This window comes from Aotus nancymaae, unplaced genomic scaffold (assembly GCF_030222135.1).
Source record: "Aotus nancymaae isolate 86718 unplaced genomic scaffold, 86718_ANA_hifiasm-v0.15.2.pri h1tg000040l, whole genome shotgun sequence".
In the NCBI taxonomy this organism is placed as follows: Eukaryota; Metazoa; Chordata; class Mammalia; order Primates; family Aotidae; genus Aotus; species Aotus nancymaae.
This window is the reverse complement of record NW_026988454.1, coordinates 44,605,902-44,617,073: the sequence shown is the minus strand read 5'-3', so window position 1 is coordinate 44,617,073 and position 11,172 is coordinate 44,605,902.

The window sequence follows — 11,172 nt, the reverse complement described above, 5'->3', positions numbered from 1 at the left end:
CACACAGTTAGTATATATATCTTTGTCCTACTTCGTTTGCAGGAACAGACACCAATATCTCATACATCAAAGGGAACAGAAAGTCCTGGGATACAAGCTTAGGTAGCAGATAACACAATAGTAAAATCAGGTACATAATCCGATACAATCAAGTCATCCAGACAGGTCTCATTATCAGGTTGGGGAAAGCTAAAGTTAAAAAGTTAACTATCTATGCAAGGCACCAGAGAGGCAGTAAGCCTGTTAACTGTGCAAAAAGCAGTGAAGGCTAAAGTTAAAAAGTTAACTATCTATGCAAGGCACCAGAGAGGCAGTAAGCCTGTTAACTGTGCAAACAGCAGTCACAAGAACAAGCACAGGACCCAGCAAATGGGTAGACAAAGTCATAAAAAGCAGAAACAGAAAATAAACACAATGTCTTCTCAGACCACATAGATATCATCTTATCGTCTAGCAAAGTTGCTTTTAGATATCCTTTGATCTCAGTTTAACTTTCCCCGATCTCGACTGCCTCCAACGAGAAACTGTGTCCGGACTCAAGCTCACCATATGGCGAGGCCCAATTCCAAGGGGCCTCACATGGGAGCAAACCCCACAGCTCTCCCTTCTTTATTCTTTAGACGCAATTCAAATATTTTGAGTTGCAGCTGTTGGAGGGAGGAGAACACAAAGCGAAAGAGAACTGGTAGAAGGATAATTAAAAGGAGTACACACACTCCTATGCCAATTAGAGACGAAAAAGAAGGGATATGAAACCCACGAGTCCAAGAAGACAGAGTATCTACTATATCACGAGCAATTGAATCATCAAATGGCAATTCTTTACGAGAGATGTCAATAGCATGAATTTGATGTTGTAGTCTTATGACATCTAAAGACAAATTATTATGAGTCCAAATGCCTTGTAAATGTGCCTTAATTAAAGGCCACTGCCACTCAGTGTCATTGTAAGGAGTATTGGTTACACATATATACTTAAAGTTTACATGACATCGCAATGCCATGCGGTTTTGCATATTATAAACCTTATCACCTAGAATACTCACTGTTCCAGGGCATTTAACTTCGCTTCTAATTTTTTATCAATATCCATTTGAGTGCCCATAGAAACAGAAATATTCTTAGCAAGATGGTTTACGTAAGTTGCTGTTTGGACACGACGAGCAAGGCCTACTGCCGCTGTGGCAGCTGATGCAACAATAGTTACAATAGCTAGAATGCTGGCAATTAAAATTCCTATAAAACGTTTAGGTCTAATCATTAATTCTCTCATTTGATGCAGTACTTGAAGTCCTCTTTCATCATACCAATAACCAGAGATATTAACAGGAAGCATGATATAGGGAGGTTGATGTACAATCATAATAACAGGAGTAGGAAATACAGTTGAATCAATACAGTTAGTAAGAACACAGTTGGGACAAGTTATAAAATAATGTCCACTTTCCTCATCTATAGATATACTCCCAAATAGAATAACATAAGGAGAGGCTACACAAGCCTGTTCATGAATGATTTGTAGGTCAAAATAGACAACATGGCTATGAACATTACAGCCAGAGTTTTTGAAATTCCCTGTGAGTTCACAATTTGGGCTGCTTTAATGCAAAGACGCTTCATCTGGCCCCAGGTAGGCAAGGGAAGACATTGGGTGTTCTGTGTCTGGCGACGCTTTCCTTCAGCAGCGCCAAAGAGGTGGAGGTGGTGGTGTTAGATGCAGCTGTCTGAAGCTCGGGATTAAGGTTCCAGTTTTTCCCATCGACAGGTGGTCCATGTTTCACCAACCGCTCCGGTACCCACAACGGGCTTTCCGCAGATCTAGGGAAAACACAAACATGTCCTCGTCCCCATATTAGGACGGGATCAGGTCCATTCCACTTGTTAGTTAACACATCCTTCCATAAGACTTCAGGATGAGCTGTCGACTTTGGATGCCAAAACCTATCAGCTTTAGAGCGTCCTTCAGAATCAAGAGTTAAAAAATTTAAAACATAAAGAGCATGTCTAAGCCAATTATGCGGTGTTTTATGCAGTTCCTGACCGGATTCCCCCTCTTTTAGTTTTTGAAGAGTAAGTTTAAGGACAGCATGTGCACGTTCCACAATGCCTTGTCCCTGTGGGTTATAAGGAATACCTGTACGGTGTTGAATTTGAAATTGAGAGCAAAAGGAAGAAAAACTTTTACTGCTATAGGCAGGTCCATTATCAGTCTTTAAAATTTTGGGTGATCCTATAATAGAAAAAACAAGTAAGCAGTGAGCAATGACATCTTTTGAAGCTTCACCGGTGTGAGCTGATGCCACAAGGAAATGAGAAAAGGTATCAATTGTTACATGAATATACTGAAGTTTACCAAAAGGAGAGAAATGAGTAACATCCATTTGATATATGTGGCCACTTTGCAGACCTCGAGGATTAACACCAAAGTGAGAAGGGTTAGGTAAGTGTGGAAGACAGGCAGGGCATTGTTTAACAATTTGACGAGCTTGCTCACGGGTGAGTTTATATTGTAAACGAAGACTCCGAGCATTTTGATGATGTAGGGCATGAGAAGCTTCAGCCTGTTGTATAGGTGTAAGAACTGGAAAAACAACTTGAGTTAATTGATCAGCAAATTGATTACCTTCAGTTAGTGGACCTGGTAAGGGAGCATGAGCACGAATATGTCCTATAAAGGCTGAATTCTTTGCCGTAGAGTTTGTTGCAATGGAAGTAAAAGGTGAATGATAGAAGAAGTATCAGAAGCACACAAGGAGGCAGTTTCTAAATCTTGAATGAGTCGAACCACGTATTGACTGTCAGAGTAGATGTTTAAAGGACAGTCCCAATGTGAAAGGACATGTTGTACAGCTAAAAGTTCAACCCGTTGAGCAGACGTTTCTTTGGTCTGAAAAGAAAAAGGTTGCTTGTTTACAGTGCCAGCAGCAATACCAGAAGAAGAGCCATCCGTAAAGGCTAAACACGCATGTAGCAGAGGGGCTTTAACACATTTTTGAGGAAAGATAAGTGTAGCCTGAGAATAAAAATGAAGTAATTTATCAGGTGGAAGATGACAGCCAATTTTTCCAGGGAATCCTGCAAAAGCAAGTTGCCAATTATCGGAAAATTGCCATAACCACTGCTGTTGGGGTCCGGTATATGGAACAACAATTTCAGGAGGTTCAATTCCAAATAAAGCTAATGCCCGTACTCTGCCTTTGGCAACTAAGGTTGCCACAAGATCATAATAGGGAGAAACTACCTTTCCTCTGCTAGCTGGGAGATGAAGCCACTCAAGTATACCTTGTTGCCAAAAAACACCAGTGGGAGTGTAGGTTGTACGGAGAACACAGAAACACCAAGGAGTATGTAATTGTGTCCTAGTTAATTTTTGATCTGCAAGAGCTCTATGTACAAGCTGTAAGGCCTGTCTGGCCTCCTCAGTCAATTGTCTTGGTGAAGTAGGGTTAGAAGGGCCTTTTAAGATATCAAAGAGAGGCTTTAATTGACCAGTAGTAAGCTTAAGACTAGGTCTAATCCAATTAAGGTCACCAAGAAATTTTTGAAAATCATTCAATGAAGTTAAATGAGAGGTGCGCAATTTAGGCATGTCAAAAGAAACTTGTTGAGACTCAATAATTCGGCCTAAATAATGATAAGGAGTCGTTGTTTGAATCTTTTCTGGAGCAATAACCAAATTTGCTTGATTTAGACATTGTTGCAGATAAGCAAACGCAGCATGCAGACGAGATTCAGAAGCTGCTGCAAGTAAAATATCCATATAGTGAAGAATTATTACATCTGAAAAGTGCTGTTGAGCAGGAAAAATAGCTTTAGCTACAAAGTTTTGACACAAGGTAGGGCTGTTTGCCATTCCTTGGGGCAAAACCACCCATTCATATCTGTCATAAGGCTGTTCATAGTTAACTGAGGGAATACTGAAAGCAAAACGTTTGCAATCTTGAGGTGCCAAAGGGATGGTAAAGAAGCAATCTTTCAAATCAACAATTATTAACAACCATTTTTGAGGAATAGTCACTGGAGATGGCAAACCAGGCTGTAAGGGGCCCATAATTTCCATTGTATCATTAACCTTTCTTAGATCTTGCAAAAGTCTCCATTTTCCTGATTTTTTCTTAATGACAAAGATAGGAGAATTCCAAGGGCTACGGGTGGGTCTGATATGGCCCGCCTCGAGTTGTTCCTGAACCAACTCATGGGCAGCTGCAATTTTTTCTTGTGATAAGGGCCACTGTTCTACCCACACTGGGAGGTCAGATTTCCAAGTGATAGCATCAGCATGAGTATTGGGAGAAACAATGGCCCCTAAGTAAAATATCCCAAACCAGAATGGTCAGTTTTTTGAGACAAGTCTAGAGGCTCTGTAATTCCCTGTAAACTTTTTCCCAATCCTTTTCCTGGTAAATACCCTTGCTTAGACATTATTCGCAAAGCCACATTGTCAGTAACCAACTTGGCTCCCATGGCTTCTAATGTATCTCATCCCCACAAATTAAGAGGAATGCCAGGGAGAACATAAGGACGAAAATACCCCTCATGGCCTTCTTGATCTCTCCAATGTAACAGATTGGCAGATTGTTCTGGGTTACTGCTCATGCCAATGCCTTGTAAGGAAGTTACAGTAGGAGTACATGGCCAATGAACTGGCCAATGCTTAGAAGCAATAATAGACACATTAGCACCGGTATCCAATAATCCTTTAAACATTTTTTCATTAATCCACAAACACATTTCAGGGCGAGAATTAGAAATCGATTGAACCCAATATGCTTGATTAGAGGATCCAAAACACTTTTCATTTCTGGGGGAAGATGATAAAGTCTGACCAACAGAAGTCAATTCTGGAATAAGCAAAAGTTGAGCTATAGGTTGGTTGGGTGTTATAGTAGAAATTCCTTTTGGTGCCCAAGTCATAATTTTAATTTCTCCTGTATAATCCGAATCAATTACTCCGGGAAGGACATGCAAACCTTTCATAGTCCAACTACTCCTACCCAAGAGAAGTCCAAAATATCCTGGAGGCAATGGGCCATACACACCAGTAGGCAGCGCTTGAGGACCTAATTCTGGTGTTAATACTTGTCTGGAGGAGGGACAGAGGTCAAGTCCTGCACTGTTCGGGGTTGCCTGAAAGAGCTGAGAAATGGATTTGCAGTGGGAATTTGGGAAGCTGCAGTTTGAGGAGATTCCTGAAGAATCGGTGCCCCGAAGTTGAGAGGGGGTCGGGGCTGCCCCCTCTGGCCGTTTCCCGACTTGTTAATTAAAGGATTACCCTGGGTATCTCGTTTAGATCGACATTCCTTTGCCCAATGACTGCCTCTATGACATCGAGGACATTCCCCAGGTTGGCGAGGCTTTATTCCACCTGTCTGTGCCATTGCCTGGTTACTAGGTACAGGGACGGCAGCCTGACAAACCTTTGCAACATGTCTCATACCTCCACATCTATAATATTTTACTCCAGTCTTATTTTTATTATTAAATTTTTGTTTTATAAATGCTGCTACTGTCATTCCAGCCTGGGCAGCAGCCATAGCTAATCCCTGCTGATATGAGGGCCCTATATCTGCACAAAGGCGAATATAATCAACCAAATTACCCTTTTTCCGCCAGGGCCTAATGGCTGCCTGGCAAGCAGCATTGGCATTTTCATATGCAAGTTGCTTCACGAGTAGAGTGCCTGCCTCAGAATCCTGGACCTGTCGACCGACTGCCTGTAGGAGCTGGGATACAAAGTCTTGATATGGCTCATCAGGTCCCTGACGAATTTTGGAAAGTTCCTCTGTTTTTACTCCCGTGGATGGCAATTGTTGCCAGGCACGAGTGGCCAAGGTATTAATTTGAGCAAAAGCCTCTGTCGGTAATGTGGCTTGAGCAGCTAGAGGCTCATACATTCCTTTACCAAGTAGCATATCTAGGCTTATAGGAATGTTATCCGGATGATTTCTTTCTGCTTGCTCATATGCAGCATCTTCATAATTAGCCCTCCATAAAAAATAATCACCTCCTGACAGACAAGCTTTTGTTAAACGTCCCCAGTCTGTGGGGGGCAGGGCTGAAATAGTTAAATTTTCTATTAAAGAAATAGTATACGGAGCTGTGGGGCCATATTGAGCAACTGCCTCTTTTAACTCTTTTAACGTTTTTGGTGAAATGGACTCATAATTTCTAATTGGATTACCTTGATTATCAACCACCTCAATAACAGGAAAGAGAGCAGGAAACCTGTTACCATAATCAGAAAAACCTCTATGTAAAGACATTAACGCGTGAGTCAAGGGAGAAATGGGAGCAGTGGTAGTAGACCGTAAAGCCACAGGCATGGAGCCACTCGATGCCGTGGGTTGTTGTACCTGCACAGGATAAAACTGTGGTCGGTTAGTCAATGCGCGTGAGCACAGAGAGAGTAAATCCTGAAACTGCTGAGCGAGTTCAGGGGGCAAAGTAAAAGTTACCGGACCAGGGACCCATTGTGTGGCAGACTCAGTAGTCACAGGCTTTTGAACAACAACTTCTGTTAAGGGAGACAAATCATCTGTATGCTGACATTCACAGTGGGAACTAAGAGAATGTTGATCAGCCACATCTTCCTGCTGTGTATACGAATGCAAAGTTGCAGGAGACAAAGCAGAAGTGGGATGTGGAATAGATGTGGTAGAAGTATAGGGCGGTGCAGAGGGGGAAGGGTCAGAGAAGGGCAAACACAACCCCGGAGTTTAGGCCAAACCGAAAGCAAAACATTAGATTGAGGTAACTCTTTGTTATAAAGGCAAAATTGTTCAATTTTTTCCCCAATGACATGCCAAGTGGGTTCATCCAATACACCACCTTCAGGTACCCAAGGACAAATTTCTCTAACTATGTGCAAAAATTCCTCTATCATCTTTAACTTTACATCATGACCCTGAGACTTTATCATAGACTGTAATAAATGTACAAACAACTTGTGCTCCTTCGATTCGAGCTGCCCCATTTTACTCCGGATGAACTTTAATAACCTTCAAAGACAAACTTAATGAAAATTATAGAAAATATTTACAAGATTATACCAAAACAACCTTAAGTAAAGAACATACACTTTCAAACTTACTACCGCGGTCTCACTTCGAATTAGCATCACTGTTGTCCCCTGTATTCAAGTCCCACGTCGTGGTCGCCAGATCTGGGCTCCCGGTCGGCCGGCACGTCTGCCGGGGACTCTTGGCCAGCAAGAGGGTTCCAACCTCAATAGGGGAGTGCGCTGGAAGAAAAGAGAGAAAGCATAGAGAGGTCCGGAGGGTCAAGTAAGCTTTTGCTTAAGTGATAAATTTATTTTTGCACACAGTTAGTATACATATCTTTGTCCTACTTCGTTTGCAGGAACAGACACCAATATCTCATACATCAAAGGGAGCAGAAAGTCCTGGGATACAAGCTTAGGTAGCAGATAACACAATAGTAAAATCAGGTACATAATCCGATACAATCAAGTCATCCAGACAGGTCTCATTATCAGGTTGGGGAAAGCTAAAGTTAAAAAGTTAACTATCTATGCAAGGCACCAGAGAGGCAGTAAGCCTGTTAACTGTGCAAACAGCAGTGAAGGCTAAAGTTAAAAAGTTAACTATCTATGCAAGGCACCAGAGAGGCAGTAAGCCTGTTAACTGTGCAAACAGCAGTCACAAGAACAAGCACAGGACCCAGCAAATGGGTAGACAAAGTCATAAAAAGCAGAAACAGAAAATAAACACAATGTCTTCTCAGACCACATAGGTATCATCTTATCGTCTAGCAAAGTTGCTTTTAGATATCCTTTGATCTCAGTTTAACTTTCCCCGATCTCGACTGCCTCCAACGAGAAACTGTGTCCGGGCTCAAGCTCACCATATGGCGAGGCCCAATTCCGAGGGGCCTCACATGGGAGCGAACCCCACAAATTCTATCCCTCCCCAATCTCCCCACCCGCTGCTGCCCTTTCCCTAGCCTCTCACCCGCCAACAGACCCCAGTGTGTGATGTTCCCCTCCCTGTGTCCATGTGTTCTCGTTGTTCAATACCCATTTATGAGTGAGAACTTAACATGGTAACTTTTAGTTAAAATCTTATGTGTTAACTGAGGTCCAATTGTTTACATCTCATATGTAAAGAGAGGTTACCACTGTTTACATGCACTGTCTACTCTTTGGAAAATACCAAGGTCTCATTAGGACCATGCTGAAACATCACAGGGCTCACTTGTATTGCCTCACTTTCTTAATTCTGTAAGTCTTTGGCATTGCTAACTTTTAAGGATGAGAATTTCACACGTTATACTTATTGCAACTGCTGTACTAGCACAAGGCCTGGGTCCTAGTCCAGTGCCTGGCACCTAGTAAATAATTGTTGAAATGAATTAAAAGCTATGAATATTTTTTCAAAGATACATCCTATATTACAGTGGTGGCATTTTCTTTGTCACAGTATTCCAAGAGGATAAAAATGAGTCTTTTATTTAATGGGATTGTTTTTAGGACTTTTTAATGGCTCAAGCTGTTTTTTGCTTTCAGGCTAAGAAAGAGAATCAAAGTAGAAATGGAGGAGAGGGTGGGAGGTTCTGGGGGATTCAAGGGAAGAGAAGATTGTATATCCCAATACATTGGTATACTGGAGAAGACTGTTAAAGAAAAAAGAAAATAAACTCATCATGACACTTGTTAAAGATGTTAAGGCAGACATTATCCAAGATAGGACCTCGTGATAGGTATAGGGATCATTACAATGGAATCCTGCAGTGAGGGAGAGAGAGTGGATTCAGTCCTAACTTCGACAAGGCTGAGTGCAGATTTATAACTAAGGAGCAGGATGGGGATGAGTACATAGAAAATTACTAGGAAGAAAAACATCAAAGGTAAGAGGTTTCTGGCTAGGACAACTTGATAGGATTATTGCTGAAGGCAGACTAGTGTGATAGGATATCAAGGGTAGTAAGACAACAAAGGTGGGGCGTTCTCCCTAAGTGGACTTAGCAGGATTCTTACTCAAACTGGACCCTGCAAGAACAAAGATGGAAGCTCAGTGTTGGTCTAGTCCAGCAGAGGAATCAGAGGAGCCTTACTAAAGTTTTGGTCAAAGGAGAGAATCTTTGTTAAGTAATAAAATGAGCAACCTTAGATTGAGGAGAATGGAACTCATCACTCTTGTGACTGGCTTGACTTCATGTATTAAAGTGACTTTTAGATGTAACATTGCATCATAATGAAACCAAATTATCCTGATTTCCAGAGAGCTAATTTAGGTAAACTTCCTTTTAAAATTTTTACTTTTTAGGTTTCAACAAATAAATTATTATGTTTTAAAAGTGAGAATGCTGGCCGAGTGTGGTGGCTTACGCCTGTAATCCAAGCACTTTGGAGGCCAAGGCGGGCGGATCACCTGAGGTCAGGAGTTCAAGACCAGCCTGACCAACATGGTGAAACCCCATCTTTAAAAAAAAAAAAAAAAAAGTGAGAATACTGGAACAAAGCAAAAATTTGTTATGAAATAGTCACATCATTTAGAAATCATCATGCCTGCAATTACATTTAAAGTGGTATTTTCAAATGACTAGATTGTGTATTCATTTTTTTTTAATTTTTAATTTTCATGAATACATAGTAAGTGTATACATTTATGGGATATGTGAGATATTTTGATACAGGTGTGTGATGTGTGATAATCACATTACAGAAAATGAGGTATCCATCCCCTTAAGCATTTATCCTTTGTATTACAAACAATCCAATTATACTATTTTAGTTATTTAGAAATATTCGATATTCATATATTCTTGATGGACAGAGGTTCTAAGAAAACAAGTTTGCACCATGTAGGAAAATTTAAAAGCAGTGAAAAGCAAATATGGTTTTAAGTGACTTGGAAAATGAGTCCCAGCACTAGAAATACTTGTAGGATTATTGTGGAGAAAATGTCTGCATCTTTAGGGCAGTGAATATTTATATTCAGTTTACTTTCCTCTTGAAATAAAAATAAATGATCTTAAAATCTGAGTGACATTTAGGGACATTATTAACAGTTAAATTGCTACTTCCATTGTAAAATCAGAGCATGTTACAATTATTTATTGTGGTTTATTTTAGATTATGTTCAAATAAATGAATTTTATTATGTCCACTGTAAAACTCATCTTAATTTGCCTCTGTTTATTGGTGCTTTGGCAAATTCATAAACCATATCCTGTTTACATATTGACACTGCTACTTTGCAAACAGTTTTGAATGAATGTTAACCACATATTGGTAGAAAAAAGGGGAGTAAAAGTGAAGAGAATGGGAAACAGTCCTTAAATGAGACCCACTGATTTATGCGGGTAGAAAGATTTAAGGGCAAACTGTACCTTATTTATACACACACCACACCACACACACACACACACACACACAGAGAAGTATCTATTTGAATACATTTTTTCCATTCATGATGGCAATACTCTCCCATATTATAAATGGATTGGCTAAATTGAGCAGGCACCCTCCTTCTAGCATTAATGCAGTGGAGGAATCTGCTTAATGTTAAAACACACGCTTTAAATGAAGTGACCTCCCCGCCCCGCCGCCGCCACAAACAGGCTTTGTGTGAGCAACATAGCTATTTATTCACCTGGGTGCAGGTGGGTTAAGGCCGAAAAGGGCATTAGTGAAGTGCAGTGGGATTGGAGTTGGTTTTATAGGTTGGGGCAAATCTTTGGGGGAGGGGGCAGAGGTGTTATGGAGTAAGATCACTTACAGTGGTGGGGATAGGGGCAAGGAGTATATATTATCATAAGTTCAGTTACAATGGCGGGTAGGGTAAGGCGTAAAAGTAATTAAGATGGCAGGGTGGGGTGAGGAGTATTCACATTATCATAATAACAGTTAAGATGGCAGGGTGGGTTTAGAAGCTTAATGTCCAGGGGAAGCTCTGCTGGGTGATCAAAGTTAACGGCAAACGCAGACAGGGGAGTGGCGGGTAATCAGCCGAGGCAGGCAGGACTTTAGACTTTCTGGGTCCGGGCTTGCACATGGAGGCCTGACACTTAATAAACTCAGCTGCTCTTTGGTGGTGCCTAGCCTAGGACACCACTTGAACTTGTGTACAGACCCCTAACAGACTATTCTGTTTCTCTAGATTCTTTGAAGATAAGCTGAATTCTTGTCATATCTGCCTTAAATGACTCTTA